This window comes from Sorex araneus, chromosome 7, assembly GCF_027595985.1.
Source record: "Sorex araneus isolate mSorAra2 chromosome 7, mSorAra2.pri, whole genome shotgun sequence".
Lineage (NCBI taxonomy): Eukaryota > Metazoa > Chordata > Mammalia > Eulipotyphla > Soricidae > Sorex > Sorex araneus.
In genome coordinates, this window is record NC_073308.1 from 1789655 (window position 1) to 1804309 (window position 14655).

A 14655-nucleotide genomic window follows, 5' to 3' on the forward strand; every position below is an offset into this window, starting at 1 on the left:
TCTCTCACTCCCCACAATTCTCCTAAGTTTAAATGATTAATAGGAGTTAAAATTTTTAATTTAAGTAGGAGAACATTAAAAACAAGATAAGACAGTTTTAAAGGAATTAACATAGCCCCAAAATGAATAAAATAATGATATCCCTTCTTTTAAGGAGACGTCGGTGTGTGTTCATCTGTATAAAGGGCAGAGTGTGTGAAGGACAGAGTTGCCTCATGTGAGACAGATGCATGGCTTTAATTTTTTTCTAAAAATTATCACCTTTGCTCATTGATTTTCTTGAGCGGGCTCCAGTAATGTCTCCATTGTGAGAATTGTTGTTACTGTTTTGGGCATATTAAATACACCACGGGGAGCTTGCCAGGCTCTCCCGTGTGGGCAGAATACTCTTGGTAGCTTGCCGGGCTCTCGGAGAGGGGCAGAAGAATCAAACCAGGGTTGGGCCGAATGCAAGGCAAATACCCTACCCACTGTGCTATCGCTCCAGCCCATCAAGAAAACAATCAAAATATAAATAAGTGGAAAGGACACATACATGATTAAGTTAGTAGCACGTTTTAATGGTAATAACTGAAATTAAGTAATTTTAAAATACTTGTTTAAAAGTTCCAGAAGCTGTCACTGGGAGATACTGCTCCAGTGGTAGAACACATGCCTTGCTTGTGGGGCTGTGGTTTCAATCTCCAACACCGCAGAGCACCCCCAATACCACAAAGTGTAATTCTAGTGGCCTAAGCAGTGCTGGGGATGGTGTGTGAACACACAGTTTAAAAAATAATTTTAATTACATTAATGTGCTGGTATATGCACAGAGGGGAGGTAAAAATTATAACTTAGGTATGTATATAAAGCTAAATATTATCCACTTAAAATACCAGTGAATGTTCTGTATAATAATCTTAATTGAATCTAAAAATTGTAAGTTAGGTAAAATTTAAAGAGTTGAATGCCCTGAGCCCCAAATTACTTATCTGAAAGTGGTGGAAAAACATCCATACCTGATAGATTTGTTCTAAAGGTTAAAACAATTTGACTTAGATCAGGTAGAAGAACTTAATAATACTTCATTTTTGTTAGCGATAGTTTTTTGGGGTTATGCACTAACTAGGTCCCCACAATAATGCATGAGAAAACTCATTTTGCTAATAGCTACTATAAATAAAATGTGATAGTGTATTTGTGATGGAAGAGAGAGAAGTATATCTATGTCTAGTCGTTAAAGCTGTGGGGATTTGTGCAGTGTTAATTTGTCTATGTTGGAAGCATATTTCCTAGAGTGTGTGCTTTTGGGATGCATTGGAAAAAACATGAGTTAGATTTGGAAAACAGAAGGGAAACAACAGTCATCACTCTTTGAAAGTCAGAAAGTAAGGAACTTTTTTTTCTTTTTAAAAATTAAACCTAAGCTACCTGTGGTGCATTCCACATGCCAAAAAACAATAACAAGTCTCACAATGGAGACGTTACTGGTGCCCGCTCGAGCTGTGAACAACAGGAAGACAGTGCTACAGTGCAGTGCCAAAAATTAAACCTTGATGACACATTTCCTCCATTTTGAATGTAGCACATTTATTCCCTGACAAGGGGGTTGGGTGGGGGAAGGGTATGGTAGGGAACATTCATTCCTGAGTTCCATAAAGGGAACTTCTTTTTTTTTTAAACTTTTTATTAAATCACCATGTGGAAAGTTACAAAGTTCTCAGGTTTATATGTCTGTTATACAATATTCAAACACCCATCCCTTCACCAGTGCCCATATTCCACCACCAGAAACCCCAGTATACCCCCCGCCCCCACCCCTACCCCCTACTGTATAACTAATGAATTTCACTTAATTTTTTCTTTACCTTGATTACATTCCATAATTCAACACAAAACTCACTATAGTTGTTGGAGTTTCCAACCAAGAGAGACAGACCTACTACATTTGATAATTAGTTTTTCATTGCTGGAAATGAAGAGATATGTAGCCCCACTGCTACAAGTACATAACTCTCTCTCTCTTTTTTTTTCCTTTTTCCTTTTCCCTATTTTTTTTCTTTTTCCCCCTAATCCCCCTTCCCGCGCCTCATAGTATGGTGTACGCCACGCCGCGTCGGCCAGCGTGGGGCTTTTGCTTAGTTCACAGTCCAGAGAGGTGGCTGCTACATTAAAAACCTTCAAAATTTCAACAAAAACTTACTGTTATTATTTGGAGTTTCCCCCCCAAGTCAGACCTGTTCAAAAGGAACCGTTGTTTCACATTGCTGGCAATTATAAATGTTAAGTCGCACAGACGCGGCAGCGTCCGCGCGGTTTTGGATTTCTGTATAAAGTCCAGGGAAAATTCTGCCAGAAATTACATAGCCCAGCTCACAGTCCCAGTGCATTGCTGTAAGAAGTCTCTGAATTCAAAGTCTTTAGGCGCAGAGGGTCCGATTCGCGCTCAGCGGCTCCGGATTTATCTGGGCCGAGGGCGTGCCGGTTACGCCCCCTTCCCATGAGTTCCTGGGAGCCCCAACAGTAAAAACCGAATACCTGTGGGTTTGGAGTCACAGAAGATGGCGCCTGCCACGTGGGTGCCGCCAGCCCGCCGCTTTCCGTGCAGGAAGACAGGGTGGGGAGGAAAAAAATCCACTCCCGGCAGCACAGAGTTGTAGCCCAGTTCGCAGTCCCAGTGCATTGCTATCGGTTGCTGCGCTGGATGCCCGAATGTGTTATATCTCTGGAATCAAAGTCTTTAGGCGCAGAGGGTCCAATTCACGCTCAGCGGCTCCGGATTTATCTGGGCCGAGGGCGGGACCTTCTTTTTTTTTAATTTTAAATTATTCATTTTATTGAATCACCATGTGGAAAGTTACAAAGTTCTCAGGCTTATGTCTCAGTTATACAATGCTCAAACACCCATCCCTTCACCAGTGCCCATATTCCACCACCAAAAACCCCAGTATACCTCCCGCCCCCCACCCCCCAACCCCGCCTGCGTAACTGATAAACTTCACCCCATTTTCTCTTTACCTTGATTACATTCCTTATTTCAACACAAAACTCACTATTGTTGCTGGAGTTTCCCTCCCCAAAAAACAGCCCTACTGACAAATCAAACTAATTTGATAATTAGTTTTCCATTGCTGGGAATGAAGAGATATGAAGTTTAGGATTTCTGTATTTTAGTATTTTAGTAATTAAGTCCAGGGAGACTTAAGTTAGAAATTGCATCACTTCCCTTCCTGGGGCAGTATGGGGCAATGGCTTAGTTCACAGTCTAGAGACATGGCTGCAAGCAGTTTCTGGGACCAAAAGTAGTCTAGCTGGCCTCTGGATCGTGGTCAATTAGCAGCAAAGCGGCCGCACCAAAATTGGCCACCTGGGTCAAGTCTCGGCGGAGCGTGCCCATAAAGGGAACTTCTAAGATGTTCTCCCAGATGACAGAATGTTGGAATGACTATTATTGACCATTACTCCCTTCATCTGATTTAATCCTCCCCTGCACTAGAGGGAGACAAACAAATTTGGTGAGTCCCAGAGTACTGTTGTCACATGGACTCATTCTCAAAGACTACTCTGTACATGACTTGTTCTTTTATCCCCCGGACAGGCATGTACCTTGAATTCACTCCTCTCTCCTCCCGGACTCATTGGTGTCAGCTGCCTAAAGGAAGAATCCAGACATCATCTCAGGGTGAAGGGTAAGAGATTTTGTCACCTTCTCTAATATAATAGTTACTGGGAACTCTATAAGACCACAGACAGACAGACAGACATATGTGTATATGTGGTGTAAGTTGTATTTGTGCTGCTATTACTAAATATAAATAATGATCAGAGAACTAAAAGTTTTCTATTGTGTTTAAGTTCAGAAGAGTCAGGAGTAAGTTTTCTTATTTATTCATTTAATTTTCCTCCCTCTTTTTCATTTATTTTAAAATATCTTCTGTTATGGCAGGAACAGTATAATAAAGCTGCTTATCTTCCTGTTTGTAGTTTTCACTGAGATTTTTTTAAGTATTAAAATGAGACTTGAAAAAGGCTTAGTAAGCATGGCTGCTTGTTTATAAAATGATACAGATTTTTTAAATTGTAAAATTAATCTTAGGTAGAATATAATATGAGGAACATTAAAAACATAGTTAAAGAATCATTATGAGAATAACAACAAATGTTAGAAAAACCAGTGCATTCAGTTCTTGGTATTTTTTCATAGAACACAAGAACATTCATTCAAAAGCACATATGCAGACCATTATTTCAGCACTTAGTACACTAGCTAAGAGATGGAATCAACTTAGGAATTTAATGATAGATTAATGGATTATGAATATATGGTGTGTACATATATGTGTATAGATAAACACAATGGAATATTATTCAGCTGTAAGAACAATGAAATCATGCATTTTGCTGCAACTTGAATGGAACTGGAAGGTATCACGTTAAGTGAAGTAAGTCGGAAGAATAAATAATGAATGATCTCACTTATCTGTAGCATGAATAATAACAATATGAGAGAATGCTCTGTAGTAAAAGGGGGTTCCAAAACCACTCTTTATGCCAGTGTATAGGGAGGAGAAGGATATAGAAGGAAAGAAGTCAGAAGGGAGGCGTAAAAGGAGGTAGATGTATAGCGGTGGAGAGGGTACAGGGTTCAAGGGCCTTGGTTACGCTGATGCTACAGAGGTGTGATTTAGTTACATATCCAAACCATTGAGTCAACACCATTGAAAGCATGAGATTTAAAAACAACGAAACTTAAAATTGTGCTTGTCCACATGGTTCAGGATGACAGGGGCTGGGGCAGTGGGTAAATTTACTTTTTACCAATTTACTGGTAAAAGTAAATTGACACCAGTGGAGAGAATGGTGTTAAACACTGTATATATAAGACTCAACTCTCAATAACTTTTCAAATCACAATTCTTTAAAAAAATTTATATACAAGGTGGGCACACTGATCTAAGATGGCAACGGTGGAACCAGAAACCAGCCTTCCTCCTAACCCCCACCTACAAAAGGAGAGAAAACAGAGTCTAATCAGGAGGTTGATAATCCAGAGAATTATATTAAATATCCTTTACAGAACAGATGGGCACTCTGTTTTTTTAAAAGTGATGAAAGCAAAACTTGGCAAGCAAACCTATGACTGATCTCTAAGTTTGATACTGTTGAAGAATTTTGGGCTCTGTACAACCATATCCAGTTGTCTAGTAATTTCATGCCTGGCTGTGACTACTCACTTTCAAGGATGGTATTGAGCCTATGTGGGAAGATGAGATAAACAAATGAGGAGGACGATGGTTAATTACTTTGAACAAACAGCAGAGACGAAGTGACCTTGATTGCTTTTGGCTAGAAACACTGCTGTGCCTTATTGGAGAGTCTTTCGATGACTATAGTGATAATGTGTGGAGCTACTGTTAGTGTTAGAGCTAAAGGTGATAAGATAGCAATGTGGACTACTGAATGTGAAAACAGAGAGGCTGGCACACGCATAGGGAGGGTATAGAAGGAAAAGTTAGGACTTCCTCCAAAGATAGTTATTGGTTATCAGTCCCATGAAGACACAGCTACTAAGAAAGGCTCTACCACTAAAATTAGGTTTGTTTTTTAGGAAGACAGCTTCTGAGTATTCTCATAGGAGACTGTGTCAAGCAATGAGATTTGGGAACTGAACCAAAGCTTCTTCAAAAGCAGAGTGGACTGCATTTAAATTTGATTTCCATCTAAATGTTGCTAAGATATATGAGAAGTCTCTTTCGCCTTTGTCTTGTACTTTTGTGTTTATGTTTTAGAGGGTTTTTTTCCCTTTTCTTCTTCGTTAATTTTGGCTAGAGTGTCAGCTAGTCAAATCAAAGAATTACAGTACACATCATCCCTAGAATCCATAAATATGTTTCTGGCCCATTCTGTTATAACTTAGTAGAATTAACATTGCAAACATATTTTAAGTATCTACAATATTAAGAAAAAAACCAAAAAACTTGCATTTCCATACCTTGCAGGAAAAAATTGTTTATGTTCCATTGTATGTGGAACATTCTATGCGTATTTTGCTGGTTTGAGGAGAGTATGATATGTACAGTTTTCTAGCAATTGTCTCTGTTTCTTTTTCACAGCATTATCTTTGTTGTGCTTTTGCTGGTGGCTGCTAGATTTTAATTTATTTGTTTCCCTCCTTGATAACATTAGTGATTCTGATTTCAGTTTTTCATTTGTTTTGCTTTTGTTTTTCACTCATGTAACATTGGTGAAGGATTAAAGAATATGACACAAAGGTGATATAAACATTAATTTTGTGCATTAAAAAATTTATATACAAAAAGAAGTGCCAGTACTTTAGGATATAGTATATTATTCCAGGATTGTATAACACATGGCCATAGAGGTAACCATTCTTATATTTTATGTTAACCATTCTTTACTTTCATATGTTTCTATCTGCACATGTGTTGCATCTCTAAGCATCTCTGAGTCAGGTAGCAGGCACAAACTTGGCACTGTAAGGAAAGAGCTGCATGGCCCCTATTTGGAGCCTCCAGGTATAGCTTTTTGCCTGAAATGTTGTGGGGATGGCATCCTTTTTCTTGTATATAGCTACCAATGACCTGACAGTTCTATCACATCAGAATCTGACACCACATGTGTGATAGCTTACTACGAGTCTTTCCCAGATAAAGTTTCATTTGTGACTGTATTACTTTAGAGTCCCTGAGTTGTGTGTCCTACTCATGATTCTCCTCCTTCTAATATTTGTCATGGAGTTGGTGAGAAAGCCTAACAATTCCTTCTGGATGCCTCCTATCTCTTCATGGGACAAAAGGAACCAATTATCCAAAGAAACACATGGATTCTGCTTCAGGATTTTTCTCTTGTGATATATAAAGCTTAGGACAAATAAATAGTTCTTAACGTTGGCTGTACATGAGAATGACCTGGCAGCTGTTTTAAATTAGCGATTTTGAAACCACACTAAGAAATTCAGTCAAAATGATGAGAGCAGGGCCTAACTATAAGAGTTTAAGTATTCCCATATCATTCTGAAGTATAACAAGGGTTGAGAACATAGCAAGAGACCATTCAGACACCTTTTAGTGCCCACATTTGGAATTCTAGGACAGAGTAAGCTAGTCATTGAGTTAATTGGACATTGTGCTAGGAGAACTCACTCTTATTTGGGTTTCTAAGCAAATTGGAAGTATAACAGTATAACAATGCATCTTTGAAACAATTTATCTACATGATAGATATTGGTGAGTAATATGCATAATGGAAGCATAACGCATAAGCAGAAATGAAACACCAAGTGTTGATTGGTGGTCTTTTCTCAACCATCTCTGTAACTGGGACTGTGGGTACAAGTGATAGACAGGGGATAACATCCATTAATCATCCTCTATTCGTTAAGGCTGTGAAGTTGGGAGAGAGGAATATTTTCAGCCTACTAAACCTCATTCACAGCAGCTGAAAAATCACAAGGTCCTCTTCCACTTCTATGAGGAAAAGGTTAAGCCTATAACTAGGTCCTTGTACAATACATTCCAATAAAGACATTGTCCGTATAATATAAATTCACTCTGTGGGACCTAGCTTTCAAGGATTCTCCAGTGTCTATCTCTGATGCCCAAGAATAGGCAGACTTCTAGGAGCCACATCTGAAATCAATGTTTTATTTCTTCCAGGAATATTTTAAGCTGAGTTTTATAAAAAGTGTTTTCTTGGTAGAAATTTTATTTCTCCTGCTATTTGAACTGTAGGTATCTTGTTATCAACTCACTCTGCATCCTGGTTTTTAGATGTTCCTATGATCTTTGTATGATATCTTCGTGTCCTTCACATAAAGTTTCTGAAATTTGTTTTATAACTTTATTTTAATGAATGCATAGTTGAGTTTCAGGCATGCTTTTCCCTTTAAAATTTAACTCAGTTTTCGTTGCTTGCAACCAAAACAATTTTAACAACAGTCCCATTTTCAAATAATAACATGCAGTTACTGGAAATCTGCTATTCACCAGGAACTAAAATTTATTCTTGTTAATCCCTACATTTCTATGTGCTAGACAACACTGTCCTCTTTTTCCAAATAAGAAAAATGGAATTTTCAGTAATTTTGTCAAAAACATAAAGAAAATAGGCAGTCAAGCCAGGATTCGAACTTCTCTCTTACTGCCCATTCACATTTGCCCTACTTTTCCATGCTATGAATATTCTACTATCTGATAATTAGTCCTTTCTCATATGAACTTCTACTATTTACAACACCCAATGCCATGTGTTCTCTGACTAAACCACAGAAAAGGGATGGAAAATGGCATGGGAGATTAATCTGTGTTCCACAAGCACCTTGGGTTCCAGAAGTCAGAACCAGCCTTCAGCATAAAGTACTTGTGAGCACTGATACTAATCAATAGTGGTGATCGAGACAGAAATTCATGTCTTCAAATATCATCAAGGAAAGTCTCAGCCTCAGTACAGTACATATTAGACATCCCAGTATAAAGGTAGATGAAGATCCTGTGATTAAAGAAGGACGTCATGAGAAAGAACCACAGAAATCATCTTTTATTACCTGACTTATTTTGTTGAGAGAACTGGAGCCCAGAAAAAGAAAGGAGGTGCCAAGGTCACATAGCAACATGGTGGGTGGTTGAGGCCATATGACTTTTTGTCACTTTAATGTCCCTGTTTGAGATGGTAATGCTTCTTTTGTAAGGGAGTAGCACTGTCCTCCCATTGTTCATCCAGTTGCTCAAGCGGGCAACAGTAATGTCTCCATTGTGAGACTTCTTGTTACTGTTTTTTGGCATATCAAATACACTACAGGTAGCTTGCCAGGATCTGTCGTGCAGATGGAATGCTCTCAGTAGCTTGCTGGGCTCTCTGAAAGGGACAGAGGAATTGAACCAGGCCGGCCTCATGCAAGGCAAATGCCCTACCTGCTGAGCTATATAGCTCCAGTAAGATTTAGAAACAGTAAGATTTAGAAACTGTCCTGACTTTGATCCCCAAGACTAGAATGTATATACTTGTGCTCAGTTTTGTCCTCAGGAGAAACTGACTCTGAAAAGGAAGTTGTCACCTTCCTACATGGAGATCCTGTGACCATCTGTACCTTTTATGATATTGTCTCCCCAAGGAAAATTATTTTTCATAATGGGTTTCTGAGCTGCAAGTGTTCAGAAGTGGCACCTGAAAGACAAGCAGCCCACAAGGAGCTGAATTTCAAGTGTGTTGGATTATAGTTTTAAGCATTTTAAGAAGTAAGATTGGTTTATCCTTTCTCCCCCCAAAGGAAGTTTAGGTTCATTGTGTTATACCCACCAAAATGTTCCCAATGCACACCCAATTCCATCAGGCACTCCCAATCCTCTGTGTTTATCTTTAAACATTTTTTGTGCTCTTCTTCCCCTATCTGTTAAACTCTTGCATCCCCAAATCAGACCCTGTAACCTTAATAAGCCAAATTCTTTGGAGGGCTCTGCATTGCTTTTCTCTTTCCTTTATGTTCTTTGTATAGCTTATTTTAGAGCAATATACTTTTTGTATAGACACAGGAAGACAGTTAATGCTTTTGTAACTTGGGGGTTAATTAACTTTGAGTAATATTTACTCCTGGGCTTCTGTCATATTTGCTTGACACAAGCCTTAGTTGCCCTTAGTTCCTAACACCCAAACAGGAGATCCCAAGAGGGACCTGGATGGACTCAGGGCAAGTCAAAAGCTACCCTGGCATCAAAAAGGGATAGATTAAGTGCCATAAGAAGTATAATGTTCAGAGCATAATCATGGAACAAACTCTGACGTGACTCAAAAAGAAGTAACTGAACAAGGATCCTGCTGGGGTTAAGAAAAACTAACCTGGTCTGGGATATATAGCGAGATGTTCCCAGGAAGAGCCACCCTTTAAGCTAAATATATTTATTACTATGTTCATAGAAAATGATTAGAAATATTATTAAGACGAGCTAAGGAAAGGAGAAAGCAATACATCCTCAGATGGAATTCCACTCATAGGTGGATCTCCTAGTAGGGACCTAGAGTGCTGGAACCCCTAGATGAGATTCTGTCCCTGGGTGAATCTCCTAGAAGAACTTCTCCTGAAGGCAGGGCTTTTCTTTTGTTTATGATAATGTTCAACCATGCCTATGTGTAATCAATCCCCCAACCCTTTATGATTTCTCTAACACTGTGAGACTTTAATAAACAGCCACTGCTGATTACCAACCAGCCTGTAGCCCCATTTCTCTGTCCACCATTGCCAGGCCGGGATGCTGGTGATCAGGCCCTGAATGAGCCAGGGGACTCTCGATCACCAGCCAGAGCAATAAGGTGGATGCCTCTGTACTATGGAAACTGTTCCCTGATAACCATACCTCTGAGCCTTCTCCATCTATGACTCTGCCCATTAATCTCCCATCAGTCTTCATAGGTGTACTTTACTGCCTTTAGATATTAGCATACAGTGACTGCCCTCGCTATCTTTCTATGATTTGTGAATATAGACCATCTGCTGATGAAGGCACCCATTGCTCTTTTCGAAAGAGCATTGTGAATGGAAAAGCTGCCTGGGCAATGGGGAGTTTGAGAAAAGGTGTAGATATTTGCAGTCCCACACATCGCGATTTCAACGCCTCATGGAAACAGAGCCCTGCCTCAGAGTTCAAAAAAAGCCCCTATTTATCTCATTTCTGGGCTTCCTCCAGACCTGGAACAGCAGGAGAGTGAGCCATCTCTAGGGCATCCCTCAGTGAATAGGAGGCAGAAGTCAGTGGACATAAATCCAAACATTTGTCTGGAATTTTCAAAGGGACAATTCTGTGGTATCACATGGTTCCCTAAGATGGCCCTTGAGGTACTGAACCCATTTCCCACTGTGGTCCCAGGGCAACATGTACTTTAAAAGGATTGTGGGAAATGTTACATATTTATAAATTGCATTTGTATATTAATATAATATTTTATATATCTTTTTAAAATTTCATTTATTTTTAATTAGTGAATCACCATGAGGGTACAGTTACAGATTTATACATTTCTGTGCTCATGTTACCCTCATACAAAGTTCAAGAATCCATCCCTTCACCAGTGCCCATTCTCCACTACTAGTAAACCCAGCATCCCTCCCACCTCCCCAGTCCATCTCCCCCCACCCCACCCTGCCCCTGTGGCAGGGTATTCCCTTTTGTTCTCTCTCTCTAATTAGGTGTTGTGGTTTGCAATAAAGGTGTTGAGTGGCCATTGTGTTCGGTCTCTAGTCTACATTTGACATGCATCACCCTTCCCTGCCTCCGACCACATTTTATTTGGTGTTCCCTTTTCTGAGTTGCCCTCTCCCCAGAATGTGAGGCCAGCCTCCAAGCCATGGAGCCAACCTCCTGGTACTTATTTCTACCATTCTTAGGTGTTAGTCTCCTACGCTGTTATTCTATATTCCACAGATCAGTGCAATCTTTCTATGTCTGTCTCTCTCTTTCTGACTCATTTCACTTAGCATGATATTTTCTATGCTGATCCACTTATATGCAAAATTCATGACCTCATTTTTTCTAACAGCTGCATAGTATTCCATTGTATAGATGTATCAAAGTTTCTTCAACTAGTCATCTGTTCTAGGGCACTCGGGTTTTTTCCAGATTCTGGCTATTGTAAACAGTGCTGCGATGAACATATAAGTGCAGATGTCATTTCTACTGTACTTTTTTGCTTCTCTGGGATACAATCCAATGGCTTAATTACATTTATAGTGTTGTATGACCACCATCATTATTTTCAAAACTTTTTTTTCCCCTACTAATCAGTGAGTTTTCCATCCCTCTCTCCCAGACCCTGGTTTCCTCTAATCTACATTCTGTCTCTCTGAACTTGCCTCTTTTAGATTCTAATGTAAGTCAAATAATACATTGATCCTTCTTTTTCTAATTTATTTCACTTAGTAGAATGTTTTGGTTCATCATACCGTGGCCTAAATTTGTGTGTCAGAATTTCCTTCCTCTTGAAGGAATAACTCTGTTACATTTTAAAATCTAATTATCTGTTGATGAATACTTGAATTATTTCTATTTTTATTTGGCTTTTATTAAAAATGATGCAATTAAAACGTGAATCTGTTTGAGTTCTTTTTAATCCTGATCTCAGAGAGATAGCTTTCAGTCTTTCACTATTGAGAATGAGAATGATGTTAACTGTGTGCTTCTCATCAATCTCGTTTTTATTCTGTTAAGGAAGTATTTCCTACTAGCAATTTGGGAGAGGGGCTATTGTACCACACAGGAGTTCTCACAACTTATTCCTGGCTAAGCACTCATGGATCACTGCTGGGTATCTCTGGGAATCGGATGGGGTGCTAGGAATCAAATCCTAGTTGGCCACTTGCAAAGTAAACACCCTACCTGCTGTACTATTGCTCTGGAACCCAGTTGGATTGTATTTTTTAATTATGAAAGGAATTTTCTGAAATGTCTTTTCTTCAATTATTAAAATGATCCCATGTGTTTTCCTTTTCATTCCATTAATGTAGTATACCACATTAATTTGTTACACTGATAAATATTATACCAGTATCCTTGCATTCTTAGGGTAACTAAAATTCTGGCATGATTTATAATCCCATTAACATACTATTAGAAGCAGGTTGTTAGTGTTTTGTTGAGGAATCTGTGCCTTTATCATATTAGCCTATAATTTTGTCTTTTCTTTTGGTTTTTTTATGTGGCTTTATTACCAGAATAATGCTCTCCTCAAAATGGGTTAAAAATATCACCTCATTTTCTCCATTTTGGAAGAGATTAGTGTTAATCCTCATCTAAGTATTTGGTAGCTCTTACCAATCAGTTTTCCTAGGCCGAGACTAATAGAGCACTCTATATTAGCCTTCCATGTTGTTAGTCTTTTTCACTCAGGTCCCTCACTGTCTAATTCTATGATCACCTCTCAAGCTGACTGCACCCAAGTCCTGACTCAGGCTCTGCATCCAAAAGAACATACACTAAGACAAAATACAGTGAAATGATAGGTTTTATATGAGAATAATGTAAATATTATATGAAGCTACAGTGAATTATTGGATAATTCAGGGATGTGGGGGGAAGAGAGAGGAACTTTTCAGACCAGGATTGGCAAACTAGATATCTTTGTAATGTGAGATGTAAAAGGGAATGCTGAGATCTTCAGGGCGGCGGCGGGGGGAACACTGAATACAATGTGATAAATAGTCAGCCAACTAGCAAATAGTGAAATTACTAGTGTCTTGGAAGAAGAGCAAGAGTTCAAGAACACACAAAAATAAGTAAAATAGTTGTAATTTATACAGAAGAAAGCCCCAAAGGAGAAAGTAGAAGAAAATAAAGAACATGTTAGTCAAAATGGAAGGCCTAGTCCACTGTAACTCAAGAAGACAGGGAGCTTAAGATGAGTAGGGGAATTTTTTAGGCAGAAAATAAGGTGAGCAGGAAGGACTTTGGAAGTAGTGGTGGCTCTGAAAATGTGCATTACAAACTTTCAAGTACAGGAAGCACAATTGTCCGAAGGACCCAGTGACCCAGCTTCAGTGATTCGCAATTCATGATCATGTTGGCAGCAAGGTGACACTTTTAACAGACTACTCCCAACCAATAACTGAAAACAGGAAGCATTCTAGGCTAAACAGATTGGGAGACTCTTCTGAGTTAACAACAGTCTTTTCAATTTACCCTTAAGTGTCTGGTAACCTAGGATATTGGAGCCAGGCTTACTTTTCAGCCTGTTGGTTCTACTACCTTCTACTGACTCCTTCCTCATTTTCCTCATACAGGTTCTGTGTCTGTTAGAATCCTCTACAATAAGTACCTTCTTGCAATCTGCCCTCCCTTGAGAGGATCCCAATAAAAAATTGTAATGTGTCCTGGGGGCTGGAGTGATAGCACAGCGGGTAGGGCATTTGCCTTGCATGCGGCCGACGTGGGTTCGAATCCCAGCATCCCATATGGTCCCTTGAGCACCACCAGGGGTGATTCCTGAGTGCATGAGCCAGGAGTGACCCTGTGCATCGCCGGGTGTAACCCAAAAAGCAAAAAAAAAAATTGTAATGTGTCCATTTCTCCTCAGGGTTAATGAGGTGGAATGGAGTCCAAAAGCCTTTAAAGGGACTTATCTGTAGAGTAGTGTCAGGTTCCAAACCTAGTAGCTCTGTTTTGTCTATAACTGAAACACAGAATTATGTAATTGTTCTTTCCTTATGCCAGTTGGTTGCATTGGCACACAACCCATCCAGTGTAGTGGATCTAGCCACTCAGACTTCACTAGACCCACTCAGACCCCTCTCAGACCCCACTCAGACTCCACTCAGACCTCTCTACCTGAAGACAAATAAGGTCTTTCCAACATGATAACAAGAAAGCAATTCTTTCCCCTTGCTTTGAAGAAATCAGCAACTAGAAGATAGGATCTGACTTTGGTTTTATAGGAAACACTGAGTCAATGGTGCAGTACTTGACTATGAATGGAGTCTCTTCTCTCTTCACTGGCTCTGTTCATAAGGGGATTGGATGCACGGGGGAATGAAGACAAATGAATCAGTGTAACTTGGGGCAAGAAATGGAAAACAACTCTAGGCATTTTAAATAAAAAGAAATTTAAAGCATGACATTAGGTGCTAAAAATTATTGGGAATGGCTCATGCTATATGGTTTCAGACTGACTCAGAAA

The 14655-nt window shown here is 39.4% G+C and overlaps 1 pseudogene; it reads left to right on the plus strand.

Moving 5' to 3' along the window:
- Positions 1-4937: 4937 nt before the first annotated feature.
- LOC101557932 (eukaryotic translation initiation factor 4E-like) lies at positions 4938-5587 on the plus strand (annotated as a pseudogene).
- The last annotated feature ends 9068 nt before the right edge of the window (positions 5588-14655 follow it).